At 54.8% G+C, this 26,468-nt stretch overlaps 1 protein-coding gene across 1 annotated transcript in view; it reads right to left on the reverse strand.

The window, feature by feature from the left end:
* LINGO1 (leucine rich repeat and Ig domain containing 1) overlaps positions 1-7,074 on the reverse strand; it is a 111,664-nt gene extending 104,590 nt beyond the window's left edge. Inside the window, exon 1 of the mRNA XM_035554231.2 lies at positions 6,953-7,074. The gene's annotated coding sequence lies outside the window, so the exon portion shown is untranslated. The remainder of the gene's footprint in view (positions 1-6,952) is intronic.
* Positions 7,075-26,468: the final 19,394 nt, after the last annotated feature.

Consider the following 26,468-nt stretch of genomic DNA (forward strand, 5'->3'; position numbering starts at 1 on the left):
TTGGATGAAAAAAAAAAAAAGCAGCCAAAGGCAACACAAGGCAGCTGACTTACATTTTGTGCTTCACAAGCTCGCTGACAACCTAGTGTCCCCCCAGCCATGTGCTGCCCCGAGGCACGGCGCAGTCAGGGCACCTCAAAATCGCCAGCCAGCTGCAGCACCGCTCACTCCGTACAAGCTGCATCTGCTTTTTGTCTTCCCCAGCAATCAGGCAACACGTTTTGTTTGGCTGATTGAAGGAAAAGGGAGCCAGCTTTTTGGAGGAGCAGAAAACGGGCTCCTTTGCTTTTCTCAGCAAGATAAAATTGTTTAGGTCACCTGGACCATGTCATTCGCAAATTGTTTCCTATTTTGAGAGGTTTGCCAAAGTGTGTTTATAAACTTTTGGAGATGAAGTGGCTTTTCAGAACAGCAAAATCAAAATGCATCACTTGGAAACCCCAGAGAGACTTATTCTTCTTTTCCTTTTTTTTTTTTTTTTTTTTCCCCCAAAGGGCTGGACCTAATCCCCAGCACGGCAGGAACTGGAGCTTTCCATGGGTTGGAGAAGGGTAACACCTTGCCCGTAGCAATTCCACCCTGCTGCTGACAGAATTCAGGCTCCTGCAGCAACTGATTAGCAAAAACCCAGAGCTCTGCCAGCCCAGAAGGTGCTTGTCCCTTCCCTTCGCTCCCCCAGGAACAGGCAGCACGAGGGAGCTGCAGAGCTGCTGCAAAGGGTGGGGAGAGAAAGCCAAGGCCCCGCATCCCCAATGAAGACAGCTCCAACATCTGTCCTCAGCCAGAAATGTATTCACCCGCACAGACACACTCATCAGATGAGGCTCTAAAATATTTACTGCCCAAATATCAATCCTCATAAAGCGAGGCAGCCATTTGGGCTCAGGGAGGGGGAAGGGGATGGGGCGGGTTGTCAATAATGTCATAAACACGGGCAATTTTATGTATCTCTGGAAATGGCCAAGGAACACGCAGCTTGACAGATGTGCGAACGGGTAATGCAGGCTCCCTAGTTATGAGCATGAGGATGTCAAGAGGAATAGATGAGCAGTAATTCAAAGTATATTGGGCTTAGAGAAGTACAGGGGCATCGCAATGAATACGTGATGGGCACCGCGACAGAGAGAGGGCTGGGGAAGAGCGAGGCACGTCGATTTGGGAACGCACCCTCCAAGGACAACCCTTAAAATGTCAACCCTTCAAATGTCACAGAGGACCCAGGCAGAGCCACGATGCCACAGGGTGTCACTGCGGTCAGGGCCACGTCAGCCTGCCTGCTGGTTCTTGGGGCCGGAGCGACCTCCGGGCTGATTTCCCATGGGAGCCGCTCCGATGGTTCCCTGCCAGCCTCTCCCCTAGAGCAGACGAGCACGGGGACAGAGCTCCTCAAGGCTCCCGGCCACCCTGCGCCATCAGCACCGGACCAGGGAAGCCCTGGACCCTTTAGAAAGGGCTGTCAGGAGATTTCCCCCATACCCAGCCACGCTCTGTTTGCTTTGCAGGGAGGCGTTGCTGAGCCCGTCAAGTTTCACAGCGGCGTTTTGTGAGGGTACCCAGAGCAGCCTGGGAGGCGAACAGCCAGAGCTGCCTGCCCTCTAAATCCAGAGCGCTGTTTCGTGCGGGTGTAAGAGACCTCCTGCACTAAAGGAAGCATCCACAAGGGGATCCCAAAGGGCACAGGTTGCTTTTGGAGAACTTTCCTTGGGACTCAGCCTCTGCAGCAGAAGCTGCACCCTAGGGGGCTGCCGGCTGCTCCCTGGGGCTGGGCCGACCTCCAGGCTGACCTCCTATCCGTGCAGGCTTTGCTTTCCTGGGGAAACGGGAGGGCAGAGATCCTCGCCTCCTCATGCTGAAAATCCTTCCTGAGAAGGTATAGATGAGCCAAAAAGAGGGACTTTGCTGCTCCGCCCTCCATCACGCCACCTTGCCTTTCCCACACCCAGAAACACGAAGGTTTGCTCAAACGCGTGCCTTTTCCTTCACGTTCAGAGAAGACTCAAAAAAAACCCAACCCACCTCAGCAAGAAATCAAAGCAAGTTCAACTAACTTCTTCGCATCCATCCCCAAATCAAAAACACCCACCCCCAGAGCCACAGCGAGGGAGAGGGACACCGCCCCCGAGGCGCGGGCGGCAGCAGTCACCGCGATGACTCGCGGCCGGCATTTCCCCTGCCCACCGCGGCGTTTCTCAGAGCAGCACCAGAGACTTTTCGAGGCAGCACCAGAGATTTTTAAAAGCAGCACCCAGAGACACGCCGCACCCCCAGCCGCACGCTGCCGCCTCCCGCACGCAGCGCAGGGCTGGCAGGTTTCCAGCCCGGAGCCAAAAGGGAGCAAAATAAATAAAAATAAAGCTGTGCTCGGGCCCGCGGCTCCTCGCCGGGCTCGCTCTCCCAGGGGAGAGCTGCAGCACGTTGCAAAGGGGAGCCTCAGCTTGTCCACGCTGGCCTCACCCAGACCTCAACGCCACGCTTTTTTTTTTTTTTGCTCAGCTTCGCCTCCTTCGGCGTCCCTGCCGGTGAAATTCCCACTGCCCACCTCCCGCGGTGCTCTGCAGCGGGATGCAGTCATCGGCACCGGCGCCAAGCACACCCTTCCTCCCCAAGCCCCCCGCCGCTCCCCGGGAGAAGTTCATCATTTTCACTCCCCCCCGTGCCTTCTGCGGGGGGAATTACTCACGGCGGCGAGCAGGCACCCGCGCACCAGCCACCAAGGTGATTTTCCTGCTGGAAAAATCCATGAATCACTGTACAAGTAAGTCTGGCTTCAACTGAGACACAGCGCGCCGTTGTTTATTAAAAATCAGCAATCTTTCCTGGCTGATTCTGGGACATGACTTATCCTAGCCACTCACTCACAAGTTATTGCAACACCCGGCTGCAAGCTTCCCCTGCTCGTGCTCCGGGAGCTTTTCCTGCCTCTCACGGAGAACCGCAGGGTTTTGTTAGGTCAGATGAGAGCACTGAACAAACGCAAACGCAGAGGAAATGTTTTCTGGAAGTCTCAGAGCTCATCCTTCCACCCCAGTCCCGGAGATGTGTCACTCTGAATAATCCTGAAGCCAGGGAGACCAGGGTGCCACGGCCACCGCGAAGGTCAGGCAGCAGGGAGGGAAGGGACAGGGTCTGCACAGCCGCAGCCACCCCGACACAATGAGACAAGCAGGCGGGAACAGACTGATAATGAGAGCTTCTTTCCAAAAAAATAAAAAAAAAAAAAACCTGGCTTGCTCTAATTTGACTTTTTCTCCGGGAGGTGCTCTCCTGCGCACAAGAGCTCTGCAACGACGCGGTATAATGGCACCAAACTTCAATGCCCACAGTCACAATAGCAGCAGCAGGAGATAATTGCACCTGTAACTCATCTCGGGGACACCTTCCCCACTAATGAGGCTGTTCGAGTCAAAGTCGGCGCAAGTTGAGAGGGCCGGTCTTGGTGCCAGCCCGCTGACCAGCCACGGCCCCAACCTCACTGCTTCGCAGCTTACGGGAGCTTGCCTTCCGCTGCTAGCCCTGCACCCGCCTTGCATTTGTTCCTCCTTAGAAAAACCTCCCTGGGTCAGCTCTTATTTCCTCTGCTTCCATTTGCTGATGGTTTGAGGGCATCTCCCGGCAGAGCTGCACCTGCCCTCCCACCCCAGGCCCCGCAGAGGATTTCTGCATCGCTGCCCACGTGCTCGCGGGGCCCAGGAGCGCGTGGCTGGCACCGCCGGCGGGGACAGGGACGAGCCTCGCTGGCAGCCGCCGTGCTGGTGGCTGGGACTGCTACCTCTGCCTTCAGCTGCTGCAATTTGTGCGCTCACCCAGAAGGAAAGGCAGAGTGCCTCCTGCCCCTCGCTGAGCCGCTGTGAAACCCGCTCCCGCCCCGGAGTTAAGCAGCACTCGCCTCCAGCAAGGAGCTGCTCTCCCTGAATTCAAGCAGCTTGCCCGAGTGGTGGCTGCGGGAAGGCTTGGGGAAGTAGAGCAGGAGAAGAGGAAAGGGGGGGGACTCCAAAACCCACGGCAGGGCACGACACAGCGGTACATGACGCATAGCAAAGGCAGTCGGCATTGCTCGGGTCACCAGCGTGACCTTCGGAGGCCGGGACAAGCTGTAAGGACAGGAGGAAAACTCCAGCGGCTGCTCTGTGAGCTGCTGAGGACCGGGAACCCAGGCGTCACGCAGAGAAGCTGGTGCCTCAGCATGTGCCAGCCCATGGCGGAGCTCGCCAAATGGGTCAGGCTTCAGCCCCTTGCTCAAGAACACAGCTCAAAAGCTTCAGATTCCCCTCCCCAAGCCCCCAGGGGGTGGATGTTTGGAAGGGCTGCACCCACAGCTGCTGTGAAGGGACCCCAAAAACCCTGAAAGCAGCCAAAGGAGGACCCCAGAGGACGGGCAGGCAGTGCCCCTTGGCTGCAGGCACAGCTGGCAGGATCCCCGCAGGGTATGCATCTTGAAAGCTCAGAGTAAATACTCAAAGGTGGAGGGAAAAAAAAAACACTGTTCCTCCCTGAAAGCAAGTTCTCAGACTTTGCTCTGGGATTTGAGGCTGAGGCAGACAGAAATATGACAAAGGAGACACAGGTTTCAGCAAATCATAGGCACATCAGAAGCAATAGCTTTCAGCTGCCTGCTTAGCTGTGAGATAAATTCCTCCCGGCCACGTGCTTGGCAACCTCGGGGACAGCAGCTCTGCTCTCCCTGCATGCAGGGGGGGCTGTGGCGAGCCCAGGCTGCCCCCTCACCTCGCACCCACCCGTGCTGGGGGAGTGCTCCATGGGCAAGGAGAGCCAGGGCATCGCCCAGACCCATTTCCAAACAGCTACAGCCGGCCCCATCCATGGGATGCGTCTCCCTTCCTCGCCCTGTCCCGTGAGCATGCAGACATCAGGGTTTGGGGCAGCACACAGGTCCCGTGGTGCTCAGGGATGCTCCCAAACCTGCATCCTAGCTCCACACAGCAAGGGCCAGAGGAACAAACAAAGTCCCAGCTTTCCTGAGACCTCAGAGGGGTGATGGCTGGGGAGGACGGGTGGCGACAGCCTCCTCATGGTGCCCAGCAGCCCAGCACTGGGACGTGGCTCAGAGGCGTTGGCCGGAGGAGCTGCTGAGCACAGGCTGTTCTGTATGGCTGGGCTGTCCTCAGGATGCTTTTATTTCCAGAGAGAGCTCATTAGCTCTGCTTGTGCAGGAGTTTGGTTTTTTTCCCCGTGTTACCAAGAGCTGAAAAACTCCACAGAATAACATCTCTGAGCACAGCTGGAACAAAGACAGGGCACAGGGGGAGAGCGGCAACAAAACCAGAGATAATCAAAGCTGCTGCTGCAGCCTCACATCGCCAACGGGAGGCCCAGATTCCCCAGGCAAAGCTTACTCAGGCCCCAGCAGCTTTCCCCTTGCCGGGTCTGTGCCGGGGCTCTTTCGGAGCCAGCTGCAGGGCAGGGCTTGGGGTCAGAGGGAACCAGACTGGACCAGACAGATTGCCAGGAGCACAGCCAGGGGAAAGGCTGGAGGAAAGCCAGGAGCTAAACGGGCTCGTGCACGCGCTAGGCGAGGAGGCCGGCAGTGCTGCGGGAAGGGTTTAGCACAGGCACATCCTACCAGGGATGTTCCCGCAGCGGTGCCCTACAGGAACCAGCCCACAGCCACGCCACCTCCTCACCGAGTCCCCGTGCTCCTCTCCCATCCCTGCACAGTCCCAGCGTACTGCAGCCAAGAAATCATGTAGGAACAGCGGGAGATAAGGCAGCTCCCCAGATATGATCTAAAGCTCCGTTATCTCTTTAACCCTCACGCGATTCATTTATCCCTCCCAGATCTATTCCTCCCTCTCTGGATCCTCCTGCTTTTCCCCTTCTCTCACCCCACAGATGCTCTCGGAGCAGAGGAGGCGGTGGGAGCCCGATTCAACGGGCTGCCACTCACCACAGCTAATGGGATGGACTCCGATTGACTAGCCCCAGCGATTCCAAGTTAATAAAATGTTAAATGCAGCCCTATAAATCACCTGCCCAGGAAGTGACCTGGACACGAGGCCTAACGAGTTAGCAGAGGGTTTTATTTAAAAGCCATTTGTCTAAGAAGTGCAACACAGAGAGTCAAATAACTCTTAGTAAAGCAGAAGCACTGAAGCTACAGGGAGGATTAGAGAGGGCGAGATATTTATGGCCGAGGATGTCAGCGCTAACCAGCCCCTGCTTCCCCGTGGCTGCCTGTAGATGGGCCGGGCTGAAGCTCACCAGATTTGCAGATTTCAGAGTAGGTTTAAGGAGAAAAGTTGTATTAGACTCGCCTGCAAAGCCTAGCTATGAAAACCCAGAGGGAAATCAGGTTTTGGGTGGGCTGAGCTGGGACAAGGCAGGTCCCAACTCTAGCTCACTGGAGCTGCTGTGACCATCACTAGCGATCTCCTGCCTTGTACCCTTTGCCACCTCACAAAATGCTCGGGACATCCACATCCTTCTGCTAGTCCCAGCTCGTCTGCGCAGGAGATTAAACAGATGGAGAAGTAGCAACGCTCACGCATTAACACACACATCTGACACCTCTGTTTACAAGGAGAAGCTTGAAAACAAAGAGGTCTAAAAGCCTCAAAACCCACAACACCAGAAACCAAGTTTTCAGTTTCTAAACCCAATATCTACTCCTCAACTGAGAACAATTTCATGGCCAGCCCCACGTATCCCCCGTAAACCTAGCGCAATTTTATTTGAGAAACCTTTAAAACAATCTTATTGCAAAGGGCAGATATGAGAGAAGACAATATGAAGTTTGAGGTAGCAAGAGGACACAGAAACCCCTTCCCAAACACCATCTCGGGGAAGCTGAGACAATCAGAAGGCACCAGTACCGCCCAAGCCCAGTTCCTTCCTGGACAAGGCAGAAGACACAACCAGCCAAAAACCAACCAGGCTCTCACCCACATTAGCACACCCGTTTGCTCTTCACAGACAGAACAGCCACAGTCCTTACCTCAGAAGGGATGCAGGAGGCTGCAGCAGGGAGCCTAACAGCACCGAGAGGCTGCACACAGGGCGTTGCTCCAGTGGCTCTGCAGGTGCTGGGGACAGCTCATGGCTCCTGGGTGCAGGGGGCTGCAGATGAGAAGGCACAGGAGATGTCAGCATGGGAAAGCAAGATCTCAAGCCCTCATCCAGCTTGTGACCACCCTGAGTTTAACAATAAAGCTAGGATGGCAAAGAACTTACTTAAATATCAACTTCTTTCCGTATTACTCTTACTCCCATTGCCATCAGGGAAACCAAGAGATCAGGTGGGACCCTTCCTGGTCCCATGCACCTCTAGACACCAAGTTACAGACACCTACACATGTTCACAAGCCCTCGAGGGGCTCCTGACAGCTGTAGGGTGATATTTGGGAGCCTAAACACAGCAGCTCTCAGAAGGAATTACTGTACTTTCACCATCTGCAACAGAGAGGAGGCACAGTAGAGGTGGAGGTGACATTTATTATCAGGATATCAGAGTATCGTGCATTCAAGTACCAGTGAAACAAGTTACAGTTTTTTTCCTGCAACATGGTAATTTAAATACAGTACAGAGGGGTCTAAAGGGAACTGGGGCACTGTCACAGTCCCTCAGGCTGTCCTGTGCTATGGGTGATGTGATTGTGGCCCAAAAGCATCAGTTCTGTGAGCACCAGAAGAAAAACGTGGGCTAGTGTTGCAAAATTGTTGAGGGCATTCTAATTTCCAGTGACCTGGCTGTTTACAAAAATGGCATTGATTGTCAGCATGCACAGGTTGAACAGGGTTTGAACCTAATTGCCCTCAGGGGCCAGACATTCTACTCTTACTCTGCCTACAGGGGGTGCAGGCATTTTCTAATTGCTGAATTTGTAGAGCCATTGATTTAGCTTCACCCCTTTGCTTTCTTAGCTGTGCTATAAAAACGTTGAGCAGCTGATAATTCCTTCATGCTTTTTCCTTCCCAGCCAATCATTGTACTTTGAATATTTTCATAAATTTTAGAACCCAAGCCCTGAACAAAAACTGAAACAAGTGCAGATCTTGCTTGCTTCACAGGGTTATCTATTTCTGCACGTCTTACACAGAGTTCTCAGTCTATCCATGTAGCTGGCTGGATTTTCATCCTTGAACTGTTTGCATGCATAAACTTTAGCCCAATCTGTTTTTCTAGGACATACTTGGAAAATAGCATTCAAAATAGAAACCCTGTGTGATCTAATATCAGTGTTTGGAATTGGCTGTACTGACCACTTGGCTGTGTCATAGAGCCTTATTAAAGTTTCTCCTGGTACTACAGCTCTAAGAAGCTGGTCCATATTAGCTGAGGTTAGGTTATAACTTTCTTATTATCCAAAGCTCCATAAATTCCTCATTTTCCCCAGTAGTTTGGGAGGTAAAAAAAAAAAAATGGTTGCACTCCAGGGAAAATGGACTGAGACAAGGTTGCCATCAGATCCAGCTTCTCTCAGTAGACAATTTAGTGTAGTTTTTACTGTTTTCTTCTCATTTTTCTTAACATTTTCTTTTGTTGCTGAGTGCTAGGGACCTCAAATTCCTTCCTAGTGGAATTGAGAGGTTCAGACTCAGGGCTAGTGGTGGAGTCAACTTCCTCCCTCTGTTCATAGTGGTTATCTGGAAGATACAGTGCTAAATGAGAAAAATAACCTAGGTCATCTGCAACCTCCAGCTCTATCAAATAGTAGTAGCACAAGAGTATAAGAGAGATACAAATGCTGGGGTGGTTTAGGTTCTTGATCAGTTAACTTCTCTTAAAATTTTTAATTTGTATTTAACTTTTCCTGGGATTCTTTTAGGCTCTGAGGTTGTGACTCAGTGCACTGTTTAGATGCACTGTAACAACTAAAAAAGACATCCCACTGAGTCTGGGGTACTTTGGTTTTGTTTTCTTTTTGCAATCAAAACCCAAAAGCACTTTAAGGAAAACTGTTTAGGAGGATCATCCTGGGTATAGCAACAGCATTTTTCTTACAAACTTTAGGGGGAGGTATTTTTGTACATAAATTGGGGCAAGTTCCCCATAGAGAACCACGCTCGCTTTGGACTGCATGATGCCCATCTGGAGTCAGTTTCATTTACACACACAATCCAGGATTAAGCTCCATGGAGTGCCAGCCTGCTTATAAATCTCCCTGAGAATATTTTTGTCAGCCCATGATTTTAGAAGTACCTTTTAACTGCTTGCGAGACTCACTCACACACCAAGACAGCGAGCTGGTATTCAAATCGAGGCCTGCACTTCAGGCCCATTAAGATGGCGGCCCGCCCAGGGGCGTCAGCCTGCCAAGATGGCAGCTTGCCCAAGGGTGGTAGGCCCACATTTCACTCACACTGAGGTGGAGGCCCCCCCAAGGGTGTCAGGCCCACATTTCAGTCACACCAGGATTGCTTATACAGTGCTACAACACGGGGATGGAGACAACACAGCAGAGGCCCACTGAAGTCAGACATCTCTGCCTGATCCGGCCATTCCAGCAGAGGTTAAGCTTCTTCAGTGATGGCGCTCAAGCAGCTCCTACAGAAACTGGAGGCCTGAAGGATGAAGAGGACCCTCCCATTCAACCATGAGGCCAGGAGTGGACCCCATGGCTTTCCAGGCTCCTTCTGGAGCCTGGGTGCACCTGGATCCAGCCCTAGTCTCAGGCTGGGTTACCGCTTTGTGACTGAGAGCTCACGCACGTTCACACACACCGCTGACCAGACGGTCACCAACAGTTGCAGACAAAACAAACTCCCCAAACAAATCAAGACCTTACCCTTACCCAAACAAATGAGATTTTCCAACTGAATTTATCAATTACAATTAAACTTACTTTAGCCAAGTTTAAGGTTCTGGGCTGACCTGTATTTAAAGTCCAAATAGTAGTGTTCAAGCACAGTGAGGAGCTTACAGACAATCCTCACTGAAGCCCCAGTGGGAAATGTTTTAATTTATTTTTAAAGAAGGTGCCTTACCTTTTCAGTTTGGCACCTGGGGTTCAGAGGAGATAGCCTGCAGTTCCTCCAAGCTATGGCACAAAACGAACCATCTGAGTCATGGCATCAAAACTGCTGGAGATTATCGTGACTGAGTGCATAATAATGCAAGCACAATTTAGGACAGGTCAGACAGAAACTTATTAACCACAATCATAGCGAGAGGCAGTATTCCCCACCCACCCAGGAACTGCAGAGACCCAAATCTCCTCTCTTTGAACAGTATCTAAGGGGTAATGAAAATAAACCCAATGTTAGAGCCAGGTATGCACACTAGGGAAGAATGGGCTCCAGACAACTGCTTACATGTTAACAAAGCCAAGTAACCATTCACGGGAGGGAATGTTCCTTTTGTTAGGATAAACTTATTAGCTAGACCTCTCAGATCTGAAATAGCAATAATTTTACTTGCCACCACAAGGAGGAACAGAAAGCTACATAAAGCATGCCAGCAGCATCCATCCCACTAGGGAGGAGGTCACGAATAGCAGGGGGAGGAAGCAAGGACCCAGTAAGTGCCAGGGCACAACCCCACGCCCTTTGTGGTGCACACAGAGTGCTTGAGGGACGGGTCCCCAGCTCTGCCGCCCCACAGGGTGTCCCATAAGGCCAGGGAGCCCTCCTCCTAAGCCGAAGTGTCCCACAAACACCTTGAAAAATGACTTGTCCTTTGCCTGCTGATTGAGGAGCTTGATTTCAGCACTGAACGAGAAGCAAGACCCTTTCCTGATGGAGAAGGAGGCATCTTCACCCCTCTCCTGCTCAGCTTCAGCTTGACCTTCACACACAGCACTATCACCTCCAGCCTGGGTTTGATTTAATACATTTGTTTCACTGTGAGGTCCCCGTAGCAGAGCTCACATCGTTTTTTGCATCTCAGTTTTGATCAGCCAGCATTTAACAAATTAATAATAAAGAGCCTGAAAAATAGTCTTCTGTCCCTCAGAAAGTGGCTGTGCCTCCCAGTTGCTCCAAAGGGCACTGTTTTAGACCTCGCTGAGCAAATGGTATTTAGCTGCAGCCACCTTTTAATGGGAATGATGTGCTCCTACAAGGAAAGCAGTCAAGTGTATCACATCTGAAGATATCCACATGCTGCATAGCAAGAGGGCAGGAAGGAGAGAGGATGTAAGGAAATACTGTTAGTATTTTGCAGCAGCCGTTCCCGGTCCTGTCCCCAGGCCTGACATCCTACCCAAAGTTGTCCGTTACATTCAGCATTGAGGTCATGAGAAACGTTTGCAAGGTTCACTGTGGAGGCGGGCAAATATTTGCCAAGGATACTTCCAAATCTCTAGGCCCGCCACGTGCTTTCTGCAAATTTATTTGCTGATCATGGTCCTTGCACAAATTTGCAAATGAAGAGCAAAGACAGAGCATTGTGTCAAAGATAACTCCGCTGACTTGAATTAGGGTACAGTAATTAACACCCTGAGCACTGGCAGTCTCACTCCCAGCTACCAGAGCTGGTTATAGCCTTCTCATCTCATCTCAGCTCCTTACCTCCTGCTCGAGCTTGGCCAAGCACCCTGCTAATTTGCTGTGCTAATTAATCACAGTTTCCATTGTTTATTCTTTTGTTCTTGTACAAGCAGCCACCATGGCTGGGCACATGCCCGCAGTGGTAAGCTGGCATCACCTTCAAGGACCAGTACAGCTCCACTGTGAAGCCAGTAGATGCCAAGAGCTCTGCCATCACTCCAAAACAGAGGCAGCCACCTCCCCGTGCTAATCCCCCCGCATGCCAAAACCCACCGCTGAGCCAGCATCACTCAGCTGTGCTGGGGACAGAGCTGACAAGCCATTACCTCTCTGCTTGCTCCCTTTTGTCAGGAATTGCTTTAAACAGGTATTTTTGCAAAAAAGACACCAAGAGGAGAGAAAAGAAATGTTAGTCCGAGTGAGCCTGTGTTGTTAAATATCAAGAAATCCAAGCCTGGAGTCCAACAGAGGCCAAGGTTTCTGGGCTTTGACACAGCTGACAAGCTGCAGCACAATGAGGAAATGCACATACAGAAATAGCCATCCAGGATAAAGGATTTACTGGCTCTTTCATAGAAAAGAAAAGAATAAGCTTAAACACTCCATTTAGGAGCTGTAAAAAAAAAAAAAAAAAAAAAAAAGATCTGCAGGAGGAATATTTCAGCAGCAGGATTAGCAGGAGGTGAAGAAAAACCAAATCCTGCCTGTCCTGAGCACACAAAAGGACACTGACCTTCTGCTCCAGCTTGCCCCCATCCCACCGTGTCCCCAAAGGTCCCAACACAGCTCCTTGTCACACCAGCTTCTGCAGGATCAGGTCTGGAGCATTCTTCCTGGACTGATCTTCCTTGCTCAAAACCCTTTTCAGGGCTTGTTGCTGCTGTGGCACCCACTGAAAACCCCAGCTAAGGGGGTCGCACTGCTCAGAGCGGTGCCACCTTGGCCAGGGCACGAGCCCTTTCCCACCCCAGTCCACGGTCTGAAGCAGAAAGGAAAAGTTTTGACTTCCCTGAAAGTTTTTCCTCTGCCTTGAGATGAAAGAGACAGTCTAGAGGAAGAAACAGGAACCATATTTTTCTGATGAAAGCATTTCAGCTGTATTATTTTTGACTAGCACCAGTCAGAACAGAGCCACACAAAAGGTCTTACCCTTCTCATGGCATGAGACCAAGTCTCTCAGCTGGAGGCCAGAAGAGCAGCAGAACCACCCACCCGCAATCCTGCTGGGAAGCAAGTTAAAAAATCACAGCCATCATTTCTGGGCTGAAACAGAGCAAGATTCACAAACCCAGCCTGAAAGCGCTTGTGGTAGAGCAGCTCACATTGTACTTCTGGCTCTCCCTGGGTAGACAGGACAATCATTTAATCCCCTTCCCTTGAGGAGCAGGAATTTCACCAAGCCTGATGGACACTGTCAAGCCTGGCCTTAACATCTCCAGCAACGGTGACCCTGCAGCCTTCCTCAGCAGCTTGCACGCTGCCTAATTACCCCCATAGTCAGGCATTGAAGTTTTATATTGTAAGCAGCAGCTAATTTCTCAGCAGCAACAAATACTTGGGAACGCTTTCTCCCTGGCATACTCTCTCTATTGTTCATCTCTTTCACATAAAGCGTTCCTAATGAAGAGGGAAGGAAGGATCTTGGCTTCTTTCAAAACAATCTGAAATATTATATTAAAAACATGCACTGAGTGTTGACACATTTAGCGCGTTGCTTTATAAAGCAAATTGCCCGAGCTCATTGCGAGCTTGACACTATTAAGATGGCACAGAGCTGCACAACTGGAGGGATGGGGCTGCAAGAAGTCCCACTTCTGAGAGGTGCAGAGCACCCCGAATTTGGGGGCAGCTAAAGCCACCAGCATCACCCAGTCCCTCCAGGACTGAGCCCCCAAAGGGAGCAGCTGAGGGGTGTTCGAGCACCGCTCAACATGCCAAGGTGAGGATTGCAGCAGGCTTCAGACATGTGAAGCCTCCCTGCCCAAAAGCCCAGCTCCTCACCTGGAGATCTCCAAACACTCAAGGCTGAGAGGACACGGTATGCACTGTGCTGGCCTCTCCTCGCGATAGGTACCCACGCTGCAGGAGAAAACCCCGGAGTCTCCACCTCCACACCAAGCCCCATTGCTTAAAAAATGGGCAGAAAGCCTAGGTTCTGTAGGTTTTGAGCTGGGAGACACTTGGCTTTCTCTTTTCCTTACTTGCAAGGAGAGGTAAGGAGACAACCCACCCTTGGTTTATGCAGAAGCTGTGAACACACCAACAGAGAGCCAGAATTAATCAAAAGCTACCATTTCTGCCCAAGCTTCAAGCAAAAGCCCTTCAACAGCCCAGCCTCAGGAGCTCAGAGCCCCCCAGACCTCAGTCCTTCATGCCGCTAGGCACAGTGGCTGCAAACAGGTTGAAACATGCGCACGTCTCCGCACACAGCCGAGCCCTGGTGCTCGAGGCAGGGTTTCCCCTACACATTTTTATAGTGGAAACAGAAAAAGGAGTGGGGCAGCAGGGACTGCGGCTCCTGGGGCTGGACTGGGTGCCTGTGCTCACAGCACAGCAAGCCCCAGGGTACCAAGTGACACCTCAGGGTACTGGAAATAGGAAAAAGGAAGGAAAGGGGAGATTTGGGGTTTCTTCCCAGCTCAAGCAGCTGGTTAGTGGAAGCCAGCACATGGCTGATTTCTCTCCATGCCTGACATATGCAGAGTCCCTGCAGAGCACCTGTCCTCTCCCTGGGCATCTTTGAAGTACTCCAGGCTCTGCTGCAACAGGATTTTCCAGACATTGAAACGATGCTCAGGAAATAAACAGAGATAGGAAAAACTTTAATTACAAGGCTGATAAACATCCAAGAGCAGCCAAGGGACCAGACTAAGGTAGGAAGCTGTACCTGAACAGCCCCTCGCCAAAGGCACACGAAGGGTACAGCTCTCCACGGACACAAGATCCATGCCAGCTGTGCCTTTTTGTTGCAGGACGGGGGCAGGAGCAACAAGTAGGTTTTCCAGACAGCACCCTGGCTCTCCTCTGGGGTCCAGAGACCTTTAGGTGCCTCCTGAGTTTCTGCTGCCCTCGGCCTGAACACCCCTGGGGTGGCCAGCAGGGCTCTGTCTCCAGGGCAAGCACACAGGAAAGGGAACCCCCAAGGTTTCTATTAACGCTTGGTATGGGTTTCTTTACCAAGTTCCCACCTGAACAACCTGCAGTGCCATTCATTACCTGCTCAGGGAAGTCACCATTTGTGCTGGAGAGGCAGAGCCCCCCTTGCAGGCGCTCCTCCACGTGGCTGTGCCAAAGCCCCCAGCTTGCAGCCCCACAGCAGGCGTCAGCCTCTTGAGGCTCAGGCTGGAGAAATCCTGCACCAATCGCCACCACCCCACCATGGTTTTGGTCCCGGTGCTCACAAGGATGATCATCCCTGGGGGGACCCCATCTTCCCCTCCAAGCAGATAAAGAGCCAAGGGGCCTCGGCACAGGGCAGGGAGGCTGCAGCACACACAGACCAAGTTTAGGTGCATTTACCTCCAACTTGACTCCATTTGCAAGATCTGGTCCTTGCACAAGGTCCTGCTTCCCCAGGACTGGCTAGGGCAGTCAGAGCATCGCACAACCAAAGGTTTCAGGAGGCGACAAAAGCCAACGCAGCCACCCAGGCAGAGCAAGAGACATCACAACAGACGAGAGGGATCTGGGGCTCCTCCTCATTGATATTCCTGTTCAGCTGCTGTTCCTTCGCCATGGCTGAGGAAGGCAAGGCAAGACAAGGCCTACAGAGAACGCCTACAGATTATTTCTCTCAGATTCCAATTTACTCTCCATCATTAATGCTTTTTGAAAGCCCAACACGTCCTGCAAGCAGAGAGAGCATGTTAAGCACTCCGGCAGTGGAGTCGCTAGAACGAGAGCGGCACGTGCCTGGCACACATGCCCAGCCAGCCCAGGAGATGGGACCATGGTCACAGATGTCACGATGCCATCAGCACAGCCAGAAAGCATCACCCTCACTCAGCAGAAGCTGCGATAGAGGCCAGTCCTCCCCCCTGGAGGCTAGAAGAATGAGGGCATCACCCGGGAGCGCAGAGGACGAGAGGCACCGCAAGGCTCCGAGCGTCGCTCAGCTGCAGAGGGGAGAAGGCAGGGCTGGGGGAGAGCGACTGCAAAGGCTTGCGTGAGGGATGAGATGAGCTGGAGGCTTCCCTAATGTACAGAAAATTGCTTTTGCCAACTATCTGCAGTTTTAAAGCAATTACGGTTGGGGGAAAGCCGAGAGCACGTCTGAATGCTGTACACATGGCATGTGCATTTTAAAATGCAAGAACCAAGTAAAAAAAAAAAAAAAAAAAGGTGAAAAATCCTTTAAAGAAAATTATTTTATGCATTAGGTCCTGAGAGGATGAGGTATTTGTAATTGAGAGGGCAGAACGCGGAGGCAGCCGGCATCCCAGCCATGGTGAGAGCCCAGAGGAGGTGGGACTCGCAGGCTGCTCCGGCAGCACGAAGTCCCACCACAGCCTCACTTCCCAGCCACGCAGCAGGCTGAGGGCTGTCCCCCCTGAGGGCATGGGGGTGCTGAGCTGCAGGCACAGGGAAGTGGCCCAGGAGAACTTTTCCCCAGCTGGAGCAAGCAGGAACCACCTGGAGATGCACCGACACCTTTGCTTGGCTGCAGCTGAGCTCCTTCAAGCTCTAAGAAACACTTCTCATCTTCACCCTGCAGGCTTTCACCTTTCCCCACCCCCTAATCTGCTGGGGTTAGAGAAGATCCTAGGCCATTAACACATCCCCTCTAATTACCAAGGGGCTCAGCCACGTGGAGCTGCTGCATCTGACACCCAGCAGGCACCCCGCTTGCCTCAGGGACAGGTTTGGGAGGCAAGGAAGTGGCATCAGGCGGTGACAGAGCCCCTCTTCAAGGCACCGCTGCCCTGCCATTGTTACCGAGCCTCACCGAGCGGAATTGAGACATGAAGTAGATTTGTGCCCAAGATAATGGCATTTATTAGACAAGCTATTGAGGAGAAAACAAAAGCTAACAGTGGAGAGCCTCTAAGAGCAACGCTTTAAGAAAATCCATCAAGAATACAAAGAGGAGCAGTGTTAATAGTCGGTGCTTCCCGTCGCTGATTAGAAACCTTGAGCAGTCCCTCAACAGCTCCGGGAGAGGGACGGCTGGTGTCATAGGGCAGGAGGTGACAAACACACAAGCGGTGGTGACAGCACCAGCCTGCTGCGATTCACCGGGGCTGCGTGAGGACAGGGCACACAGGGCTCGCCATGTCCTTGTCCCCAGCTCGGTGGGGTGCACAGGGTCCTCTGGAGACCCATTCCTGCCTATTTTTTCAGTATAAATATACTTTTCATTGGGAAAGGGCTTCCCTAGGGCCTCTCCATCCAGGCTGGTTCGCTGCCAGCCAGGCCAAGGCTCCGGTGACGCCTGGAGCATCCCCACCAGCACAGATCCAGGCCGTGTTGTCCCACATCCTACTGCCAGCTGCAGGGCAGCTTCCCTGAGATCAGAGCACGTCCGGGACTTGCTCACACTGTGACACAGCCAGCCCTTCTCCAAAGGCTGAATCCTAGCAGAAAACCTTGGGAAAACACAGACTGCGGCCACTACACAACTCTTGGTCCATCCCTGGTGGTTTCTTTTATGTTTCCAAACAACACAAGAAACCACCGAGTCCCTGGGGACAAAGGCAGCCCCTGGGAAAGCCTCTTTCATGCCACAACCTCTCCATCCCAAGCCTCCTCTCCTCCTCCCAGGCTGAGGCCAAAGCGCTAGGTCGGGGCAGAGCCGGCAGCAGGGAGATGGGAGCACAAGGGCATCCCTGCCGCCCCGCAGCTCGGCGGAAATATATTGCTTGTGACACGTTGTCAGAGTGAGATGCACCTCATTAATCAGAGCCGAGGCAAACAAGAGGGCTCCTTAGCGCATTGAGGGGGGGGTGAAAAAGCAGGGAGGCTCTGCTGGGCTCACCACCACCTCCCCTTCACACCAGGGGAAGCGAGGCACGATGCGTAGCACCTGCTGGCTGGCAATGCTCTTCTTTCTCCCCCAAAAACGAGACCTGAGTGACTCGAAATGCTGCCCCTTGGCAGCTGTGGTGGTTGTGCAGAAGCAATGCAGCAGGCTGCTGCCAGCTCTCGCTACCGCAGGGGTGCCCAGGGCTTTGTTTCCAGCAGGAACCAGCCTGACCCACATGGCACACAACCAGGGGCTTCTCCCTGTCACCAAAATGCCCAGTTGCCCCGTTTCCGCAAGCAGCAGCAGCTCAGAGCAGCCAGCACCGCCACAAAGCCAGGCTGGAGGCACACAAAGCTCCAGGAGCCCCACCTGGCACAGGGAGCTTTACAACGAGAGGTTTCATTGCATCCCTCCCCAGGCACTTCATTGCCCAGCTCAAAATAGAGCAGCATTCTCTGCTAAGAAAAAAAATAAAACAAAATCTATTTTTAAAAGCTTTGCTTTTTCAAGTGATGTGGTTTTCCTTTACGGGCTAAGCTGAGCCGAACACACAATGCTTTGTTTTCCAAGATTTATCAGTGCACAGGGCTCAGCCACGCTCCTCCAGCACCGCAGCAGAGCCCCAGCGTGCAGCACAAACCCACTGGCCCTACCCATGGAGCCAGGGGTGCCCAGGTCAGAAAGCAGCTTTCCCCTCCCAGGCAGCACCTCCAGCTACCAGCAGGGGAACCCAGAAGCACACAGCTCTCCCCAAGCTGAGCCAGCACCAGGCAGGGCAGGCTGCAGCACCCAGAGGTGCCACCATCCTGGCGCTCCCCATCCCAGGGCTGGGGACAGGTCCTAGGGGGCCTGCAAGGAGCAGAGGACACTCACTGCACTGCAAGGAAGCCACCCGCGCACCTCCACACCCTGTCCAAGCAGAGCCCAGATCCTCCCCAGGCCCTTACAGCACCTGTGGGCACTGACACAGGTGTCCCCCATCCCCTGGCCAGCCCCAGCTGCGTGCCCTCCCTGCCAAACCGGGGCTCTCACTGCGAGCCCTGTGTCCCCCGAGCAGGGATGCTGCACGTGGGGCACCCCGAGCTCAGCCTCTCCCTCAGCAGGCTGCGTTTTCCCTGAATTAAACAATAAACAAGGAGCCGCTTCAGATTTTCCTTACACTGCAGTTCCTTATTAATCCCCACAGTAAACACAAAGGAAAAAAAAATAAAAATAGCCTAAGAGGGATGCTTTCTGTTTATGGGTACGGATGATGCTGAAAGCTTCAACCCAAAGGGACAGGGGGCTGCAGCCTACCCGCTGTCCCCCTGGCAAGGGGCACCCAGCCCCCTGCACCTGCACCCAGCCCACCCTCACCTCCCCACGGGTCTTGAGGCTGTGGTTTGGGGGTCTCACAGCATAGAAAAACGCAATTATTCACCTGGAAAAGGGCCGGGCTGCTGGAAGAGGCACCCAGCTCCTGGTGGCTCACATTGTACAGCACCGTGTTAGTGAGAAGGGGTGGCATGGAGCTGGACCCCTCTCCTGACACCTTCTTTCCCCCCCCGCTCTTCCCACCAGAGCTGCCTCCTGCCCACTGCGCCCAGCTAATTAATTACAGAGCGCAATCCAATCAGCCTGGCCATCCTATTTCAGTGAAAGGTATTTAAGGGATAATGCCATCAATCTCCAGATGGACTGGCCTGGCCCCAGCCTCTGGCAGTGCTGGGGGTCCTCCAGGAGCTGCCACTGCCACTACTTGGCCCCAGCTGCAAACACCTCAGGGTGCTCAGAAGCCTGCCGGGTTTCTGAGCCCCACGGAAATTTGGGGGACCGGAGCATGCGGCGGCATGGCTTGGCACGAGCGCAGGTGGTGGCGCTGCTGCCTGCCCGGGCTCTCGGCGTGGCAGAAGGACTGATTTGGAGGACAGATGCCAGCCCGTGTCCCCCTGTGCCCCACGTATGGTCGGCCACGGTGGAGGCTGCCGGGGGGCACCGCGGTGCCGCCGTGCCGGAGCAGCCCCACGGCCGGAGCCTGAGCATCCTCGGTGCGGGTGCCTTGCTCCGTGCCAGCTGAGCTCGCAGCCTTCTCACGTTCGGTGATGAGAGCGGCTGATTCCCTGATTTACTGATCCTACACTTGGTTAATTTTGCCTGCCCGCGGTGAGGATAAGCTGCTGGATTTGCAGACATTTTGAGGATTGCGGGTTTAATTTTTTTTCCCCTCATTGTGCATGCATGCATCAAAAGCTCTTATGCCTTGATCCGGAGCCCGAAACCAGCGCAGCAGATATACATCAGGGCTAAATATGCGCCTGTCACAGGTGGCATCAAAAGCTTGTTGCTGGCAAAATGAGTGCGGATTCTGCTCTCGCTCGGCCCAGCCTGTCCCACGGCAGCTTGACTTGCAAGAGCAGCGAGGAAGAGTCTCTGCCCCTCGATCACACCTCCAGGCTGCCTTTGTTGGAGACTCAGGCACAAGCAGCTTGGGGAGGGACACAAACCTCCTCCCAGAGCTGTGCATGGCCAGGCCACCCTGGGCCAGCTGCCCAAGCATCCCACACCAGCCCCAGCACCACCACGAGCGGCACCACCAGCAGCTGTGCACCCAAACAGCACCCCACAGGTTTTCCCTTGCTGGTGCCACCACCCGCTCTGTCCCCAGGGTCACTAGCCGAGCAGCAAGTGCAAGGTGCCTGCTCAAACCAAGCAGATGCTCTTCACCTTCTAGACCCTAAAACAAAGAGTGTAACCACAGTAATGGCCAAACACCATGGTTTCATCCAGACGATCAGCGGTGCCAGCTCCCCGTATCCACACCGACCCCGAGGAGCCAGCAGGGGGGCACCGCTTCTTCAAAACCCGCACCCCGTGCCAGCCCCGGGAAGGCTGGGACGAGGACGGAGAAGAGCCCAGCACCTCCGGCCGGGCGATAAGATAAACCATTATGTCCTTCCTCCTCCTGCTGGCGTGTCCCCGAGCAGCACTTCGCAGGGGCCGGCCCCGCAGCAGCATCCTTTTGTGGTGCTGAAACGGGTCCTGCAGCGGGGGCCTAGAGGAGCCTCTGCTCCCCGATCTGAGCCGGGACCCAGGGCCCCCGAGTGGGGCGCAGGCAGGCAGGGGGAAAGCAGACGCTCCGTGCATCCCAGCCCTGCAGCCATGGGGAGAGGGAAGAGGCTTTTCCCCATGGAGCTGCAAGACCGCAGTCCTTCAAAAGCTTATCTCATGAGCTCCCATGAAGCCTTTCAGAGATTTTGGCAGGAGGAGGAAAGAGGAGCTGTTTGCTAACCCCTGAGGTCGCCCCACCTCGCATCCCCAGGAGACCGCCGCGCAGAGCCCTGCTTCTGGAGGCAATTCACTGGCTCTCAGCTCCCCAGGTGCCCCATAGGACGCGTCGTCTCCTGACAACCAGGGCAAGGGCTCCCTCGGGAGCTGCCTGCTTCAGCAAGAAAGGATCAGCAGAAACGGCACAGCATCAGCTCCTCGGAGGACAGCACCAACGGGAGGTTGTGCTAGCAGCCCAGAGCACCTGCTCCGCGCCCCAGCCCCAAAAGCACCGCAGGAACGTGCCAGAGCAAGCCGTCAGCCTTCAGCATCCATCTTCCCTTCCCGGAGCCGTAGCAGGGGGATCACTGCCGGAGCCAGCACCGTCCCATTTTCTCCACCCTGACCTGAACCCTTCTGAGGAGCCACCAATTAAACCGCCGACCTGTTCTCAGCTCAGCCTCCTGTGCGCGAAAGCCTCCTGTTATTTCGCACCTGCCAAGAGCTGCGTCCCAGCAGATTTATCTTGAACTGACACTTGAGGGTAATTAAACCCCTCTCCCTCCTCCCTTGGCAGCGCAGCGGATAAAAGGAGCACCCCGGGGGCCTGCGGTCCCTGCTGGGGTGGGTGGGATGTGCTGCTGGGGTGGGATGCTCGTGTACAAGTCGAGCACCACGGGAGGAGGGGCAGGAGGGCAGCTCTGCCTTTCACCCCATAGGTGACAGCAGCTGGGCGAGATGTAAGGCAGCGTGCCCCACCTGGGGCTGCAAACCCGAATGGGATCGGATCAAAATCGCTGCTCCTCAGGGGCATCCCCACCCAGATGGTGGTCCCGAGAGGTTGGGGTGTGACAGCCTGGGCCCCCTCCCAAGCTGTCCGTGCCAGGGACCCCGCGGAGCCGGTGGCTTTTAGGGGATGAAGCGGGAGGGCCGCGGGCAGCCGGAGCCCTGCCGGAGGTTCCCGGCTGCATCCGACCTCAAAGCCCAGCTTCGATCGCGGCGGGCTTGAGGCGGGCGCTGCGGGCAGCACTGGGGGGGGGGCGATGCTGGGGGGCGATGCCGCGGCGACCCCCACCCCTTGGGGGGGGCCCGACTGCAGCTGCTGGGAGACGCCCCCGTGCCGTGCCAGGCGGTGCCCCCCACCCTTTTCTTCCCCCCCCCCCAGCCCTCCCCGTTACCTCGGAGGTGCGGCCGGGCTGGGCGCGCTGCAGCTGGGCTGGGCTCCGCGGGGTTCGGCGCATCCTCCGCCGCTCCTGCCGCCTGCCTCCCGGCCCGCTTCGCCGGGCCCCCCGGTCCCCCGGGGGGGCGAGCTCATGCCCCGGGGCTGCGGCTGCTGCCGGCCCCGAGCACCGCGGCTCCGGCTCCGCCGTTCCCGGCAGCTCCCCCCCGGCTCCCTCCTCTCGCAGCCGCCGCCGCCGCCGCCGCGCCCCCCCCCGGCCGCCCCCGCCTCCTGCCTCCCTCCCGTGGCCGGCCCCGGTGACAAATCGCGACGCTGGGCTCCCGCTCCGGAGGGTTACGGAGGGAGAAAGGACCCCCCCGTGCCGGGATGCTGGGCGAGGATGCGGCTGAGCACCCCTCGGCACTGACGCTGAAGGAGCATCGGCACAGTCGGCACTGATGCTCCAGGAGCAGCGGCACGTTTAGCCTTTGTAGGCAGTGGTGTGGGAAAGCGTGGGGGCTCAGCTGTGTCCCCCCAGTGGTCCAGCCAGCTGGAGATGCCCCCAAGCCCAGTGGGATGGACAAAAGGTGCAGGGTGCGGGGTATGGGCAGCCCTGCTGCAAGCAGGACACAAAGGGCCCCTTCCTCTGACAAGGAAAGGCCCAGGGGTGCGAGATGCACAGAAAATGGTTCCGGATCCCCGCAGAGAGGAGCTGAATGTGGCTGGGGCCGGGGTTACCTGCTGCTCCTGCCCCGCACCTCCCCGAGCAGCACAGCCTGCTCCCAGCCCCTCCTGCCCCCTGAACATCCCCAAGCACTGCTCTGCGAGAGCAGCTCCCACCACGTCCTGCACGCGTGTGCTCACGGCTGCACGCCTGGCGCAGCGCAGCAGACACTAATCCTTGCAGAAAGGCGTGGAGGGAGCTGCAGCAGCCGCGCTCCCAGAGCAGCCTGCACCCTCTCTGCGGGCCCTGTCCATGCAATCGGCTGTAAAACCCGTCGCTGGGTGCTGTGTGGGGTGCTGGCTGCAGCTTTGCACCGTGGGCTGGGTGCTGTTCCCAGACCTTACTGCTTCAGTGCTTGGCGTCTTTCACCAGCAGGTATCGGCTGCACTGGGGCCGGTGTCGCTGTGACCTTTGAGGCCGCTCCACTAAGTGCTGTCGTGTCTTACTACGCTCCCAGGCACCGTGCCAGGCTCAAAAAACACCCGAGGCTGGGAATGCTGGGGTGTCCTCTGGTGTCTGGAAGGAGGGACAGGGTCCAAAACCCCTGCCTGGGTGCCAGGACTGGGTCTGGAATGGTTCCTGTTGCGTTACGCAGAGATAAGTGAGGTAGGAAAGCCACCTGGAAGGAGGAGGGGCATAAAGCAATTAATGCATGATATTAATAATGATCTTCTTATTCCAGCTCTGCTCATTATTACAACAAGCTTTGCTCTAGTCCACCATGATGTGCTGCATAAAGCAGCTATCTCCTGAATCTGATTTCCTGTTTGGAGATGATCTCTAGCTGAGAAATTACCTGCTCTCAAAGCTGATTAGAGTCCTAATCAGCAGATTCTTCACCAAGCCTTTAGACAGGCCCCAGAATATACAAGGAATTCAGGATAATTTCCTGCACGTGCTTGATCACCATCCAGGCATGCCAAGAGGACGCCGGGGAGCCAGCAGCAGCAACCTGCCTTCCACGGCTGCCACGAGCAGCACAGCCAGGGGGCTCAGGGCACGTCGGAGAGGTACCCCCGAGTCACCCAGGGGGGCCCATGGACCCTCCGGGGGCTGTTTTCCCCCTGGGGAGCAACACAGGAGGAGCCCAATGCACCAAAAGGCATTTGGGGGGACTCAACACCCCTCCACTTCATCTCCCTTCGCAGCCGGTCCAGCCCCGTTCCCAAAGCAGGGAGTTATTTTCTCTCCTCCGCTTCCAGAGCATCGCGGCTCCCATGGTTAAAAAGTGGCTCCTACAACAGCCAGCTTTAAACCTATTTGTTCTTGTGCCAGCGCAGTCTTTTAGCTTAAATGGTTCTTTTCTGTACCTGGTGTTTACTCGCCTGATATATTTATGGGGAGTAATCATCTCCCTGCTTTGCCTTCCTTTGCGGGGCTAAACAAGCCAAGTGCTTTCAGTCTCTGCTTATAAAACAGCCTCTCCATCCCAGCCATGCTAACAGCTCTTCTCTGCACCAGCTCTGGTGTGAATTCATCTCACCGATGGCCGGGCGCATCGCCGGGTGCCCTGCGTGGCCACCAGCACCCTCTCCACCTCTGGAGCTCTCACCTCTGCGGTGCTCCGGGCTCTGCGCTCCCCTCTCTGCCCTGAGGCTGGCAGAGGACGCACGGACTCATCCCACTGAACCCGGGGGGGCGATGGCATCACCATGCTCTGGTGGTCACTAATAACTTTACCTCTCCTGTGCTATTCTCAGCAGAGATAAACCTCCAGTGTCTGATGAGCCAGAACAGAAATATCCAATGGCTTCTCCTTTCTTTTTCTATTTTTGCTGTGAGCTGGTTAACCCTGAAATCCAATTACTGCTCATTATTCGGTGGAACTTGCCTCTTATCAAACGGACACATTGCGGGGCCGCTCTGCCAGCTCCGAGTGCTAATGGAGCTGCAAATTGCTGCAGCCACACTGACGGACAGCCCAGCCTCAACCCGGGACTGCCACCCCGTGTCCCCTGTACATGGGGCTGCGGGACACCAGCCCCAGCACCCCGTCCCCGTGCTGCCCCTCCGTGCCAAATTGCAGGGACATGCCCGTGGGCTGTGGGTGGGTGAGGCAAGCACAAGTGCGCACAGGGCTCGGGTGGGCTTAGAGAGCGATGAGCAGCCTTTAAAGCTGCCAGGATCCTCGGGCACGGTGCGAAATGCATGGGGCTGACCCAGGCTCGCCGCGGGTTAGCCCGGGAGGCTCGGCGTGCAGGGGATGTGCTCTCTGCATCAGAGCCGGGGAAGCAGGCACCCGGCCAAGCCCGAGCGCCGCCTCATTCACATTCGGTGCTGAATTCAGCAGGTGGGAGAAAAAAAAAAAAGGGCAAAAAAAAATGCTTTGCAGTTTTCTTTGCTGATTAAAGTCATAGCACAGCAAGTTTCACCTACGTTCATTAGCAGGAGGGGAGGGAGGGAGGGGGATGTTCCTGCAGCAGCTGCTGCCGATGCCGCTCCCCTAGCACGGAGCATCAAGCATCCATCCCCCAAACCCTCCGCACGGGCTGGATGCAGCCCCTGGGACATCTCTGAGAGCCAGGAGGTGCTGGCAGGGTCCCCCCGTGCCCTTGGCTGAAGTGCAGCCCCCATACACCTCCATCCTGTGCATTTGGGGCATCCTCGTGGCCCCAAAGCAGCCAGGGAGCAGGGATGGGAGCTGAAGGATGGGGATGGGCAGGGAGAAGCCAGCGAAAACCTAAATGTAATACCAAGTAAATTAATATACAGGAGGAAGAGACGGGTTTTGACTGAACTTATTGCACAGCTAGGACGGGGAATAGCACACAGGAGATGTGACAGCCAACAGGACGGCTGGGCAGGGAGCTGGGAAGGCATTCCCATGCGCAATTCCCTGGGGGGCTCGGGCACGGTGCCCCCCTGCATCTCCAGGGCTGGGTGGCAGCCCTGAAGCTGCCCCTCCTTGTCCCTGCTTCACGTCCCCAGGGCTTAGGCCTGAGGGTTGTGATGTGGCTTTTTAAACTCATCACCACCACCATTTCCTGAGTGTAAAAAGGAAGAGAAGCAGGGAAGAAATGCAGCATCCATCAGGCCTGGCGTCGGCTCCTGGAGAAGCAGGGACTGCCACCAGAGCAGGCGCTGGAGACAAGTTACTGGAAGGCTTAAAAGGCTCTGTAAAACAAAAAGGCTTTCCCCAGCCTTGGCCCACAGAAGATGGAAATCAGAGGGAACTGATGAAAGAGCAAATCTAATAAAGGGAGTTTTAATCAGAGCAAAAGAGAGCGGGGAGGGAGGGGAATGGATCGGACTTGTAAACTGGCTGGAAACCAGTCCCTTCGTTATCGCCAACACATGATCAGAACTTAATAGCGTTTGACATTTCATTAATTTAAACCAGGAGTCTTGGGAATAGAGAGAGAAAAAGAAAGAACATTATTAATTTTAAAGACCTCCTCCCGGAAGAGCTCATGCTAAAAAAGAAAAGAGAAATGTTAGAAGAAAATTGTTTCTTTATGTTTTTTTCCCTGCTTTCCTCCTCTCCCTTCTCCCCTCCAGCTGCAGAAAGGCTTGTTAGCCACCAAAAAACAAGGGCTGGGCTCCCGGTGCCTTTCCCAGCCCCAAGCAGCGAGTGTGTGGGAAGGACGGACAAGGAGCAGGGAACTTGCCCGCCCCGAGATGTGGACCTGGGCAGAGCCCATGAGGAGACTTGCTTTCCTCTGAGAACACTGCCAAGGCTCCTTGATGGAAAGCAGCCTTCACCCTGTCCACCTGGAGCAGGCAGGCATCACGGGATGTCTCATTTTATATAAAAAATGGCAGATTTTGACATTGCCCTTCCCTAAACCTGACTTCCAGAGAAGAGTAAAGGCAAGCAGAGGAATTTCCCCCGCTGTCCCCGCAGCTGAGCATCCCAGGGTGCGCTCCGTGCCAGCGATTACCCGCCTCCCCATTGCACGCCCTGTTTAACAGCGCTCGCTGGGGAAATAATACAA

This window comes from Cygnus atratus, chromosome 11 (assembly GCF_013377495.2).
Source record: "Cygnus atratus isolate AKBS03 ecotype Queensland, Australia chromosome 11, CAtr_DNAZoo_HiC_assembly, whole genome shotgun sequence".
In the NCBI taxonomy this organism is placed as follows: Eukaryota; Metazoa; Chordata; class Aves; order Anseriformes; family Anatidae; genus Cygnus; species Cygnus atratus.